Source organism: Bos mutus, chromosome 7 (assembly GCF_027580195.1).
Source record: "Bos mutus isolate GX-2022 chromosome 7, NWIPB_WYAK_1.1, whole genome shotgun sequence".
Taxonomy (NCBI): Eukaryota; Metazoa; Chordata; class Mammalia; order Artiodactyla; family Bovidae; genus Bos; species Bos mutus.
In genome coordinates, this window is record NC_091623.1 from 41123003 (window position 1) to 41137688 (window position 14686).

Genomic DNA, 14686 nt, shown 5'->3' on the forward strand with positions numbered 1-14686 from the left:
CAAACCTTCAACATCAGTCCTTCTAATGAAAATCAGGGTTGATTTCCTTTCAGATTGACTGGATTGATCTCCCTTCAGTCCAAGGGACTCTCAAGAGTCTTCTCCAACATCACAATTCAAAAGCATCAGTTCCTTAGTGCTCAGCCCTTTGGTGCTCCGTCTTTTATATGGTCCAACTCTCACATCCATGCATGACCACTGGAAAAACCATAGCTTTGACTATACAGACCTTTGTTGGCAAAGTGATATCTTTACTTTTTAATACACTGTCTCGGTTCATCATAGCTTTCCTTTCAAGGAGTAAGTATCTTAATTTCATGACTGCACTCTCCATCCACAGTGATTTTTGAGCCCAAGAAAATAAAATCTGTCATTGCTTCCACCTTTTATTTGCCACTCGTTTTTCCCCCCATATTACTTTAGTCTTAGAAATTTTAACACTTATTTGTCCATTATAACTTAAAAGTTCTAAAAATGATTATTATTTTCCTTCTGCTTTAATTAAGTTAATATTAGACATTAAATACAGCTTTATCCCCCAACAAAAATATGATATCTTGAAGCAACTTGAGCAACCCAATTCACCATATAAGAAAAGTGTCTGGCTCCAACTTTTCTCAAGTAAGACGAAGATCAAACTACTATTGAAAGACAAAGACTATGATAAGTAATAATTAATATAATAGAATTAAAAACCAATGATATTTTTTACTAAAGAAATAAGCATATTGGTTGTGAGTTTTGCCTGAATCCATAGACTAAACTGCCTGGTTCTGAACCTCAACTTTGCCATTACTAGTTGTGTGTCCTTAGGCAAAGTTCTTAACATTTTCTTGCCTCATTATACTCATCTTTTAATTGGGGATAATATAATAATAATACCTAAGTCCTAGGGCTATTGTGATGATTGCATGAGCTAATAAAGGAAGCATTTAAAATAAGGCCTGGAATGGTGAGGAGTGCACAGTAAATGTAGCTGATTATCATGATGCTGTAGTGATGAAGACCTTATTACATTTTTAAATGTAAACGTTATGAAATTTTACAGTTTTAAATGTTAAGCATATTAATAGAATCTTAAAGATTTAGATATGTTTTGGGGGCCTGATATTGAAGAGTTGAAAATAAAGTTGATGATCATGACACAAGTACCCATGAATTCAGATGTGGACTATGGGTATTATGTAGGCAACCACTGACCTTTCGTTACACTGATCACATCCCAGGCTGGGAAATGCTAGTTTTTTAAAAATTGTTTCAAAATACCTCATCTTCTTTGGCCATTTGGCTGCCATTTTAATTTGGGGAGAATGAGAAAAACTCTTGCAAAGAATATACTGTGTAAAAGCAAACTTGAAGATAAGGTGGGTTTTCTGGACTATTTAAGTTCAAACCTCAATATCTCTATTTCATATAAATAAGTTGAGGCTGTGAATTATACTGATCCCACTCTGTGTATTAGTAGTCTTAGAAATAGTATTGATTACTTAGGAAGTTATCTTTCCCGAAGTGGCCATAAATTAAAATCCAATCTTTTTCTGGGAAAGATGAAAAATTGATGCTACAAAACTTACAGATTATAAAATACTTGTGTTTAGGTACTGGGTATTACTCATTTAATAAGTATTAAGCACTTTGTTTACAGCACTGGAGCGGCAAGCAGCGGCTCCTCAGAGCTGGAGCGAGAAGCAGGGCGAGAACTACCCCCACGTCCAAAGTAAGGAGCACCAGCTGCGCTTTGCTGGAGCAGCCGTGAAGAGATACCCCATGTCCAAAGTAAGAGAAACCCCAGTAAGACAATAGGCGCTGAGAGAGGGCATCAGAGGCAGACAGACTGAAACCACAATCACAGAAAACTAGCCAATCTGATCACGCGGACCACAGCCTTGTCTAACTCAATGAAACTAAGCTATGCCATGTAGGGCCACCCAAGATGGACGGGTCACGGTGGAGAGTTCTGACAAAATGTGGTCCACTGGAGAAGGGAATGGCAAAGCATTTCAGTGTTTTTGCCTTGAGAACCCTGTGAACAACATGAAAAGGCAAAAATATAGGACACCGAAAGATGAACTTCCGAGGTAGGTAGGTAGGTGCCCAATATGCTACTGGAGATCAGTGGAGAAATAACTCCAGAAAGAATGAATAGATGGAGCCAAAGCGAAAACAATACCCAGTTGTGGATGTGACTGGTGATAGAAGAAAGGTCCCATGCTGTAACGAGCAATATTGCATAGGAAGCTGGAATGTCAGGTCCATGAATCAAGGCAAATTGGAAGTGGTCAAACAGGAGATGGCAAGAGTGAACATCGACATTCTAGGAATCAACGAACTAAAATGGACTGGAATGGGTGAATTTAACTCAGATGACCATTATATCTACTACTGTGGGCAGGAATCCCTCAGAAGAAATGGAGTAGCCATCATGGTCAACCAGAGTCCAAAATGCAGTACTTGGATGCAATCTCAAAAAAACAGAATGATCTCTGTTCGTTTTCAAGGCAAACCATTCAATGCCCTGACCAGTAATGCTAAAGAAGCTGAAGTTGAACAGTTCTATGAAGACCTACAAGACCTTCTAGAACTAATACCCAAAAAAGATGTCCTTTTCATTATAGGGGACTGGAATGCAAAAGTAGGAAGTCAGGAAACATCTGAGGTAATAGGCAAATTTGTCCTTGGAGTACAGAATGAAGCAGGGCAAAGGCTAACAGAGTTTTCCCAGGAGAATGCACTGGTCATAGCAAACACCTTCTTCCAACAACACAGGAAAATACTCTACACATGGACATCACCAGATGGTCAACACCAAAATCAGATTGATTATATTCTTTGCAGCCAAAGATGGAGAAGCTCTATACAGTCAGCAAAAATAAGACCAGGAGCTGACTGTGGTTCAGATCATGAACTCCTTCTTGCCAAATTCAGACTGAAATTGAAGAAACTGGGGAAAACCACTAGACCATTCAGGTGTGACCTAAATGAAATCTCTTATGATTATACAGTGGAAGTGAGAAATAGATTTAAGTGACTAAATCTGATAGAGTGCCTGATGAACTCTGGACAGAGGTTCATGACATTGTACAGGAGACAAGAATCAAGACCATCCCCAAGAAAAAGAAATGCAAAAAAGGCAAAATGGCTATCTGAGGAGGCCTTACAAATAGATGTGAGGAGAAGCGACAAGCAAAGGAGAAAAGGAGAGATATACCCATTTGAATGCAGAGTTCCAAAGAATAGCAAGGAGAGATAAGAAAGCCCTCCTCAGCGATCAATGCAAAGAAATAGAGGAAAACAACAGAATGAGAAAGACTAGCAATCTCTTCAAGAAAATTAGAGATACCAAGGGAGCATTTCATGCAAAGATGGGCTTGTTAAAGGACAGAAATGGTATGGACCTAATAGAAGCAGAAGATATTAGGAAGAGGTGGCAAGAATACACAGAACTGTACAAAAAAAGATCTTCATAACCCAGATAATCATGATAGTGTGATCACTCACCTAGAGCCAGACATCCTGGAATGTGAGGTCAAGTGGGCCTTAGGAAGCATCACTACAAACAAAGCTAGTGGAGGTGATGGAATTCCAGTTGAACTATTTCAAATCCTAAAAGTTGATGCTGTGAAGGTGCTGCACTCAATAAGCCAGCAAATTTGGAAAATTCAGCAGTGGCCACAGGGCTAGAAAAAGTCAGTTTTCATTCCAATCCCTAAGAAAGGCTGTCAGGACCCGCGTTAGGCATTACTGACAAAATAGAGGCACGGCCCTAAACCCCTCCCTTTGTTCCGTAGGCACGGACCCAGAATGAAGGAGTTAGCATGATTCTGACTTGTTTTTCCCTTTCCTCGGCTGAGTTGACTGAAGAGAATATTAAGGTGCTTATTGTTTTTGAGAGGAGCATGAGAAGGCATAAAGCCTTCTGCAGCTCTGCTCAAAGAATAATTCATAAAGTTAATCACTGACATTTGTTCAAGGACTTTTACAAAAAAGCGTTCCAGGGTGAGCACACAGGCAGCAGCTTGAGGCCATGGGAGGGATTGCTATCTGAAGCCCATTTGTGAGAAAAGTTTATGGCAAAGAGTTTGCTGAATTTAGGGCTTAGGAATAATTAAGATAGTTAGAAGCTAAAGATTTAAGGATTTCTGTAATGTTAACATATTCTACTATAGCTTATAGAAATTAGGGACTTTAGAAATATTATTAGGTAGAAGCCCTTTCTAAGAAATAGTGAGCTGAGGATACTAGGGGCAAACAGTACTTAGAAAGATAAGAATTAAACTGAGGAATGTGGTATGCAGCCCAGACATTAGCATGAGTTACAGTGTATTCACAAGGACACATGAGAAAAAGTAGATAAGAGAATCGCTGAGGAAGGAACTCCTTTTGAGGAGCAACAATGGTTTTTGGAGAAAAATAAATCTGGGTCCATGGAAACTAAAAATATCAAACCTCTGAGTTAATGCTTTTGTAAAAGTATAAAAGAAAATCATAAGCTTGAAATAAACAGGCAGTCCAAGAAAACTGAGAGGCTGCCTCAGTTTCTCTCTCACCGACACCGCTCACCCCTTCAGATTGAATCCCTGGCTGCTGGAGCTGGACTCTGGCAAAAGGCAATGCCAAAGAATACTCAAACTAACACACAATTGCACTTATCTCACACACTAGCATAGTAATGCTCAAAATTCTCCAAGCCAGGCTTCAGTAATATGTGAACTGTGAACTTTCATATGTTCAAGCTGGTTTTAGAAAAGGCCGAGGAACCAGAGATCAAATTGCCAACACCCTCTGGATCATTGATAAAGCAAGAGAGTTCCAGAAAAGCATCTATTCCTGCTTTATTGACTATGCCAAAGCCTTTAACTGTGTGAATCATAACAAACTGTGGAAAATTCTGAAAGAGATGGGAATACCAGACCACCTGACTTGCCTCTTGAGAAATCTATACGTAGGTCAGGAAGCAACAGTTAGAACTGGACATGGAACAACAGACTGGTTCCAAATAGGAAAAGGAGTACGTCTAGGCTGTATATTGTCACCCTATTTATTTAACTTATATGCAGAGTACATCATGAGAAACGCTGGGCTGGAAGAAGCACAAGCTGGAATCAAGATTGCTGAGAGAAATACCAATAACCTCACATATGCAGATGACACCACCCTTATGGCAGAAAGTGAAGAAGAACTAAAGAGCCTCTTGATGAAAGTGATAGAGGAGAGTGAAGAAGTTGGTTTAAAGCTCAACATTCAGAATATGAAGATCATGGCATCTGGTCCCATCACTTCATGGGAAATAGATGGGGAAACAGGGGCTGACTTTACTTTGGGGGGCTCCAAAATGAGTGCAGATAGTGATTGCAGCCATGAAATTAAAGGATAATTGCTCCTTGGAGGAAAAGTTATGAACAACCTAGACGGCCTATTCAAAAGCAGAGACATTACTTTGCCAACAAAGGCCCGTCCAGTCAGGCCTATGGTTTTTCCAGTGGTCATGTATGGATGTGAGAGTTGGACCATAAAGAAAGCTGAGTGCCAAGGTATTGATGCTTTTGAACTGTGGTGTTGGAGAAGACTCTTAAGAGTCCCTTGGACTGCAAGGAGATCCAACCAGTCCATCCTAAAGGAGATCAGTCCTGGGTATTCATTGGAAGGACTGATGTTGGCCACCTGATGTGAAGAGCTGACTCATTTGAAAAGACCCTGATGCTAGGAAAGATTGAGGGCAGGAGGAGAAGGGGGTGACAGAGGATAAGATGGCTGGATGGCATCACTGACTCAATGGACATGAGTGATGAACAGGGAGGCCTGGCGTACTGCAGTCCATGGGTCACAAAGAGTCAGACACGACTGAGTGACTAAACGGAACAGAACTGAACTGAACTTTGTTTACATGGTTTTTTAGGCATAGAGAGATAATCTAAATGATAGGGTCAGAGAAGAGTGAAATCAAGGATTACCAAGTCCAGAGAGACGAGGAATGAAGCTTGAGCTATGCTTCAGAGTATGGGTAGGTAGTTGTAGAGATAGTTTACACAATTGTAGAGACCCAGGGATGAAATGTGAGATCTTGGGACCAGAATAAGTAAAAGATCTGACTACAAGGAACAGTGAGATGCCTACGGAGAGTTTGGGATGGTGTCTAAGTGAGGTGATGAGTAGACACTGAGATTCTGGATCTGATGCTACAGGCAAGTCAGAGCCACACAAGGGATTAGAAAGATGAAATAAAACATTTAAAAAGTATTTCATTTGGTTAACTGAGTAAGCAAGCAACCAAGAATAAGAAGTCCAAGAATGAGAATCCTATCAAAAGTATGGAAACCTTAAAGTCTTTGGGTGGGCTAGAAAGGGAAGGATAGAGAGGCTGCAGGAGGAAATAGAGAAACGTGTTAGTTAACTAACTATTAAAGGAACTGCTGAGATTTGAGCAGAGTTGTTACTGGCGGAAGTGGTACCATTTAGGAAGATAGTAAGATAGATAGTGAGCTCTTTTTTAAATTAAATAAATTTTAGGTGACATATGCTTATTGAAATATGGATATGCTGAAGACAAAAGATTTTTTTTCTTATCCTGCTCAGCATGTATTAATAGTTTAAAGCTACATGTATAAGAAGTACTTAGATGATATTTATTTTTAAAAACTTATTTGAAGATTTTTGTTTGAAATGTGACATTCTGTCATTATGTGTTTAGCATAATTTGCATCATTTAAATGAATTTCATTTTGCATAAAAACTGAGTAGCTTGTAAACGAGTATGCCACTAAGGAATCAGACATTTAATTCCATATCTTATCAGATTGAGCTTCTGCCATACTCTTTATATGAGATAATTTCCAGAGGCATCACAATTTACACCTACATTCAAGATTCTAAGGTTGCATTCTAACTATTTCACTTTTGACCATGAAAGAGTAACCAGTTAAGTGCTGGATTTCACTGTCTCAAATAAACAATTCACTAAATAATTTATGTGAAAGTCTCTCAGTTGTGTCTGACTCTTTGCGACCTGCCAAGTTCCTCAGTCCATGAAATTTTCCTGGCAAGAATACTGGAGTGGGTAGCTGTTCCTTTCTCCAGGGGATCTTCCCAACCCAGGGATCAAACCCAGGTCTCCCACATTGCAGGAACCATCTGAGCCACCAGAGAAGCCCAAATAATTTATGACATGTCTTAACTGTCTAGACAAAAAACTGTTGCAATGCCAGTTTTTGGATTCTAGATTGTTTTCTTGTAATACTTCTTAGGACATGACTTTTAACAACTATGTCTCAACAAAAATCAGATAAGATAGAAATTGGACTGTGAAGAGATTATGGTGATAACAGACTGTCAGACTCGATACAGTGGTAGAACTCTACATAAAGTTCTCTTAAGAAGCAACCTGTCCTCTTGCCAGCATGCTGATGTTATATATTACTAGTAGTCTAAATTTGTAGTATATAAGTCCTTTGATTTATTGTTTTTGGCTGCACTGCAATTAGCTTAATAATGCTAAAGAATATAAATTATTATCATACAAAAATGTAAATGAGAATCTAAAACTTGTCACTGTATGTTAGGAAAACTTTCCAATAATTTCATGTCTAGACAACACATATCATAAATTGTTTGGTTAAGTAGGCATAAATCTCACAGTGATGCAAAGAGTAAAATGCCATATGAAAAAAAAAAAAAAACAACTTGACAAATCTTTTCTATTATTAACATTAAGGAATAGACGTGTGTGTGTGTTCAGTTGTGTCCGACTCTTTGCAACCCCACAGACTGAAGCCCACCAGGCTCCTCTGTCCAAGGTATTTCCCAGGCAAGGAATTCCTTCTCCAGGAAGGAATTGATGACTTATCCTAATATATCTGGAACTAAAGTTTAAAGCACAAAGCCATTAAGCCACTGCTTTAAAACTGTCTAATTAGAACAATTTAATCTGACCTTACATAAGTGCTTAAGAATATACACATTAGAATGTGATTTAGACCCATGTACATTTGGACCAAACAGTATCTGGCCAATACTAAGCTCTGGTGCACGGATGTTCTTCCTGATGACAACTTTTAATGAGGTGTAACTCTGATTCTTTTAAAAGGCTGGCCCTTCCGTTTGTAAATTTAGCAAAACATTTTAGTTGATGCAAACAGTTTAGTTTATACTCATTCTTGGATCAATTATTTTCATTTGCTTATTATTTGAGAAAAATAGCCCTTACTTTCATCAGTTAGATTTACCTTACTTCAGTTTCAAATGCTGTTTCTTTGAGTCTGGAAGCTTCTGTTCACTTTATCCACCTTGTTATTTGAGACGTCTGAGCTTCCCGTCGTGATACCCTTCCCAGGTTGTGGCTATTGTACTTGTCCATCTACCATCACAACTGGACAGGGTGGTATGAAGAATAATTCTGCTGATAACTTTGTGGATTATGCAGCCACAATACATATTCTTCCCTGCTCCCGTTGTGTAAAAGCAGCCCTACTTCAGGGTCACTATTTTAATGTCAATTACTCTGCCAGCCTGGAGTCTCCTTTAACGACCAACATTCTTGAAGTATGTAATGACCAAGCATCATGAAGTATTAAGACCCATGAGATCTGCAACTTATTTTGAAAGAATTCAGGAAAACAAAAATTTTTTTCTATTTTCTCTTCTGTAAAGTTGTGGTTGTTTCTCTTTCTACATCACACACACACACACACACACACAACTGCACATGTATATACAGTATACATGTATATACAACTGTCTGTGTACACGTGTGTGTTTGTGTGATGTAGAGAGAGAAACCCATCTTGAACAACATGGGTTTGAACTGAATGGGTCCACTTATACATTTATTTTTCTGAATAATACATATTGGTAAAATTTTTGAGATTTCCAATAATTTGAAAAAACTCACAAACCTCATAGCCTAGAAACATAAATTAATAAAAAGTTATGTATGCCATGAAAACATAGACCATATGTCGACACTAGTCTATCATTTATTACCATAAAATATACACAAATCTATTACAAAACTTAAAATTTATCAAACTTATGCACACAAACATTTACACACTGTATATAAAGTGTTTTACAATAGAGACATGCAAATGAATGTAAAGGTGCAATATTAAATGATAACTTCATAAAATTAACTGTAGTATATACTGTGCTACTGTAATAATTTCATAGCCACCTCCTGTTGCTATTGCTATGAGCTTGTGTTGTAAGTATGTGCTTAAAACACCATGTGATGCTAATCAACCAAGTGAGAAGCTCATCTCCAGTAAATTATGTGTGGCATTAAAAAGTGATTTCTCACAGGTTTCACAAATTTTTCATAGTATTTAGTGCAACACCATAAACCTTAAATAACCCTGTGGGATCCATATGAAACGACGCTAGTGATGCTGGAAGTGCTCCTAAGAAGCAGAAAAAGTCGTGACATTACAAGCAAAGGTTGAACTGCTTGATGTGTACAGTAGATCGAGGTCTGCAACTGTGAAATATCTTTTTTATCTATGTTGAAAATGTAGTTTTTATGTGAGTGCAGGATTACTAAAAGAATGGCATACCTATAGACTAAAATATGATTCAAGAAGAAGTGAAGTCATATGACAACTGAAAGCAAAAGGAAGGTGAAGGATCTAAAGCTAGAGAATTTAACACCAGCAAAGGATGGTTTTATAGTTTTAGAAAGAAGTTTGCAAAACTAATACAATATTGTAAAGTTTAAAAATAAAATAAAATTTAAAAAAAAAAAAAGAAAGAAGTTTGGCTTAAAAAATGTCAAGGTAAAAGGAGAACAGTTCCCAGATGTCATTTAAAAAGTCATTGAGGAAAAAAGATATCTGCCTGAATAGGTTTTTAAGGAAGATGAATATGTTCTATCTGGGGGAGAGGGTGGGGAGGAAGGTCACAAAAGACATTTATTAAGAAGGAGTGAGCACCAGGATTTAGGGAAGACAGAGTCTGTGTTTGGTGCAACTGCGGTTGGCTGTCTGATCAGGACTCCCCTGATCTATACAGCTGCTAATCCCCAAGTCTTGAAGGGAAAAGAAAAGCACGAGCTGCCATTTTCTGGTTACAGTGAGGAGGCCGGGACAATGGGTACCCATTTTCTGAATTGGTCCCATCAGTGCTTTGTCCCTGAAGTCAGGAAGTACTTTGCCAGTCAGGGGACCGCTTTTTGAAGTTTTTTTAAAAATTATTTTGGATAATGCCACTGGTCATCCAGAACCCTATGAGTTCAACACTGAAAGCCCTGAAGCGGTCTTCTTGCTCCCAAACATAGTATCTCTAATTCTGGCCTCTAGATCAAGGGGTCATAAAGTGCTTTAAAGCTTGGCACGCATGGTCCTCTGTGGAGAGACTGTTAATGTACGGAAGAGAACTCTGGTAGAACACTGTGAAAGTCCAGAAGGATCGTACCACTGAACACATTATATTTGTTACCAAAAAAGCTGTGAAAGCCCGCAAACTCCCAACAACAAAATTATACTCAAGAAAACTGTCCATATGTTGTGCATAATTTCACACAATTTACAACAGAGCTGTCAAGGGAATTATGAAAGAGATTATAGATATGCAGGGGGATAACAGTGGGGGACGGGAAGGGTTCAGGACATAAATCATGGAGAAAGTCAAAAGCTAAAAGAGGTCATACCAGAGGACTTGACCAAAGGCAACTTGATGGTCTGGGGCTTCCAAACCAGGGTCAGACGAGGAGGAAGAAGGTGCAGAAGTAACAAGTTGACCACACAAACTGACACTCGACCGTCTGGTAGAAGGACTCAAGACTGCTTTTGGCTTCTACAGCATGGACCCTTTTTTGACATGGGCAGTGATACGAAAGCAAACAGTGGGAGAAGAATGGGTATGATACAGAAAGACTTTTAAAGAAATGAAAAAGCAGTAAAGTGCCGAGGTCCAGCCCCGGTGGATCCAGGGAATTCGAAGCGGGGACGGCGTCGGTGAGGATCAGGAAACAACTGCTTAATTAAACGTTAATTAAGGATATAAAGAGTGGCTAAATAAGGATAGCTCAGTGAGAAAATTTAGTGGAGAAAAGAGGCTGAATAATTCAAAAAGAACAACATGGGGAGACCAAGCTTCAGTGAACAAGGCCCGCACTTTTTTTTCCAAAGTAGTTTTTATACCTTAAGTTATGCATAGAGGATAATGGGGGAAGGGGTAGAGTCATGCAGCAAGCCAGGCGTTTTTCCTGCAAACTTATCATATGCAAAAGTTTAGGTGATTTGCATCATCTTCTGGCCCGGAGGCCTGTTAACATATTAAGACCCTTTCTTCAGAAAACTTATTTTTCTCTAAAGGTGATTGGTCAGGAGCCACCCTCCAAAAGCATTAGATAAAGTTGCATTCCTATAGAGCAAAGGTGTGGTGGGCTACAACAAGAATTAACCCAAGGGTCCAAGGTTACAAACATTAAAGCTACTACTTACACCACTTATATTAATCAATACACTGCCAGGGACACAGTAGGTAAGGGATATGGAGACTTAGCAGCAAACATTGGCCCAACAAGTGAAAAACCCTTCACCAATACAATTTCTAATCAATCTTTTAACTGCTCAAAGGAATCTGTATGTAGACAGTTTAGAACATCTCATGCCTCTCACAGTTGGGAGGCTCTGAACAATCACACGTGGCCAGAAAAACCTATTCAGGCAGGCTAGAAGATTTCCAAAGGAGTTTGTAGGTTGAAACACTGTCACACGCAGGAATTATTAACTGGAGCTGTAAGCTAACTCTTTTTTCAGAGAGAGGTAGTGGGGGACAGCCCCCCGTAAAGTCAGAGGTGTAGGTGAAAGCACAAAGCAGAAAGTAGGCAGACTCTGGTTTGGGGGGTAGATGCTCGAGAATTTCCAGGGGAAACTCTTGAGGCTCAATCCCACCTTTGCGTATGCAGAGCCTCCTTCCTCATGACCTTTGCCACGGGCGGAGTCCTCACGCTGGTCCCGGCATCTCCCCCTTTTTATTTGTTAAAACAGCCAGATGCAGCTCAGTCGCGAGCTTCTGAATGTTCTGCCGAAGAATCCTGACAATACAAGGAAGAATGATTATGAGTTTAGACAGAATGTTTTTTCCAGAAATAAAGTTAGAGAAGGTGTGAAAAAAGTCATTAGCTGCTCCAGCGGTGGTAAACTCCAGTCGAGAGTGTTCCAAGGTCTGTATTTGATTATGAAGTTTCCCTAAGTCCAGGCCAATGTCAGAGCTGTTCCAAACACCTGAGATATGATTTTTGATTTTTTCCCATTCATAATCTGTCTTATTTACCTTTAAAGATGTCACGCATATCCACCGGTAATCAGCGTGGCATGACAGAGCCATTTTCACTTTTAAAGCCTGTAACTCAGTCCCAACATGCATTATTGCCTCTTCCAAGGCATCTACCCTCATCTCCAACTTTCTATCTATAGCTTCCTGTGTTGCTAGAGTTAGAGAAACATTTTTAGACATGGTATCAACATAGTGGGCAGTATGCACTCGTTGAGTCAATGATATTGCTGCCATAGTAACAGAAGCAGTTGCTGCTATTAAAGCTGCTATTCCCAGGATAAGCAAGCCCACAAACCATTGCGATCCCATTAAATCCTGAAGTTGTTGTAATACAGCAAGACTATAGTTATATCAATAAGTGGTTACATCATAAGATAAGATTGGACGTTGTAACACTACAAAGGAGCAAACATTATACTGAGGGTTTAAACAAGATGAGAGCACGCATTGTTCACAAGTCACTACATTGGGTCCACCAGTGAAAGTCACATGTACATTAAGTTTTCCAGAATCGTTGGTAAAGAGAAAAACATAAGGAGAGGGTAGACGAGCCAAAACAGAATAAGTAGAATTAGTTTCTGGTTGGAGTTCCCACTGCAGCAGCCCCGTCAGTCTCGCTGGGATCTCGATGTTTATCTTGCTTCCCCTTCCTGCGGGTGCCGCCCCGGCTCCCTCGCTGAACCGGCCTCAGGCTCAGCAGTGCCAACCGAGCTCAAACGGACGCTGGCGGGGCTATCTGCTGCAAGCGCTGTGCGCTGGGCCCCGCAGCCAGGCTGGTCCGGCCCACGGCTCCTGACGCGCGGCTGTTCTGTGCAGAGGAGTGCCCCTCCTCTTTTGTGATCGAAGCAATGGGGGAACTGGATGTCTGGGGGACTGCAACATGGCGAATCAGCTTGTCTCAGATCTAAATTGGAGAATCTGCATCCTGTGGAAAAATACAAGCACATCCTCGACCGCTAGTTAATAATGGGTCAGGACCCTTCCATTGTCCTGAGAGGTGGTCCTTCCATTTGACTAATGGTTTTGCATTCAGTTGCTCTGGGCACCAATGGCGAAGCATTGCAGTAGTTCCGGCTGAATCAGTATTTAAAATATTTATTACGAAAAGAGCATGTTGCAAGATTTGATGGGGAGAACTATACTTAAACTCCCCTTCTTTTAATTTTTGAATTTGGATATTTAATTTTTGATGTGCTCTTTCCACAATGGCTTGTCCCTGTGGATTATAAGGGATGCCTGTATTATGTTTAATTTGAAACTTTATATAAAATTCCTGAAAAGATTTAGAAGTGTAAGCAGGAGCATTGTCAGTTTTCAGAGCTTTTGGCAGGCCCAAATATGAAAAACAAGTAAAGAGATGTATCACATCTTTAACTGCCTCTCTGGTATGAGCAGTTGCAATAACATGAGAAAAAGTATCTACAGTTACATGAACAAAGGACAGTTTTCCAAATGAAGAGACATGAGTTACATCCATCTGCCAGAGTGCATGGGGCTTAAGATCGCGAGGATTAACTCCCATAGGTAGACTATCATAAACAGTGGGGCAGTGTAAGCACGAACGCACAATCTCTCGAGCAGCCTCTCTGGGAATTTGGAATTGATATCTTAAAGCAGTAGCATATTGATGATGAAGTGAATGAGAGGCTCTGGCCTCCTCAATCACAGTAGCCACTGTATTTCTGGTTAACAAGTCAGCCAAATCATTAAAGGCATTTAAAGGGCTGGGCAATCCAGAATGAGCCCGAATGTGTCCAATGAAAAATATTTTATTTCTTTTCCAAATTTGTTGCTGTAGTTCAGTTAACAAATGAAATATGGTAGTTTTATTTTCAGGCAAAACCACAGTTTCAATGTGTGGAAACAGCCTGACAATATACTGAGAATCAGAATAAAGGTTAAATTCTTCATCTGCAAACATAGCAAAAGCCTCTATGACTGCTGTTATTTCAGCTCTTTGAGCTGAAGTTTCCTGTGTTTCTAAAACCTTTTGGTGATTTTTAGTAACTATGGAGGCTTTACCATTTGCTGACCCATCAGTAAAAATTATTTGAGCATATGGAACAGGAGATTGTTTACATCTGACAGGAAAAATAACTGGATGTCTGGATATAAAATTCAGCAAAACATGTGAAGGTAAATGATGCAAAAATTTGACCAAAATAGTTTCCTATAGCAATCTGCCAATCATCATCAAACATTAGAAGAGCATCAAGTTGTTCCTTATTATATGGAATTACAATTTCTAATGGCTCTTTACCAAATAATTCAATGCTCTGCTTTTTTCCTTTAATATCAAAGTAGCTATCAATCCTGGATAAGAAGCCACTACTTTTTTAGTTTGAGTGGGAAGATGGGCCCACTCTAGGGGGCCATTTTGCCATAAAACCAATTTTTTGTCTAGCTACCCCAATTA

At 39.5% G+C, this 14686-nt stretch overlaps 1 pseudogene; it reads left to right on the top strand.

The window, feature by feature from the left end:
* Positions 1-14686, top strand: part of LOC138988575 (probable ATP-dependent RNA helicase DDX4) — a 136954-nt pseudogene that overhangs the window by 96345 nt on the left and 25923 nt on the right.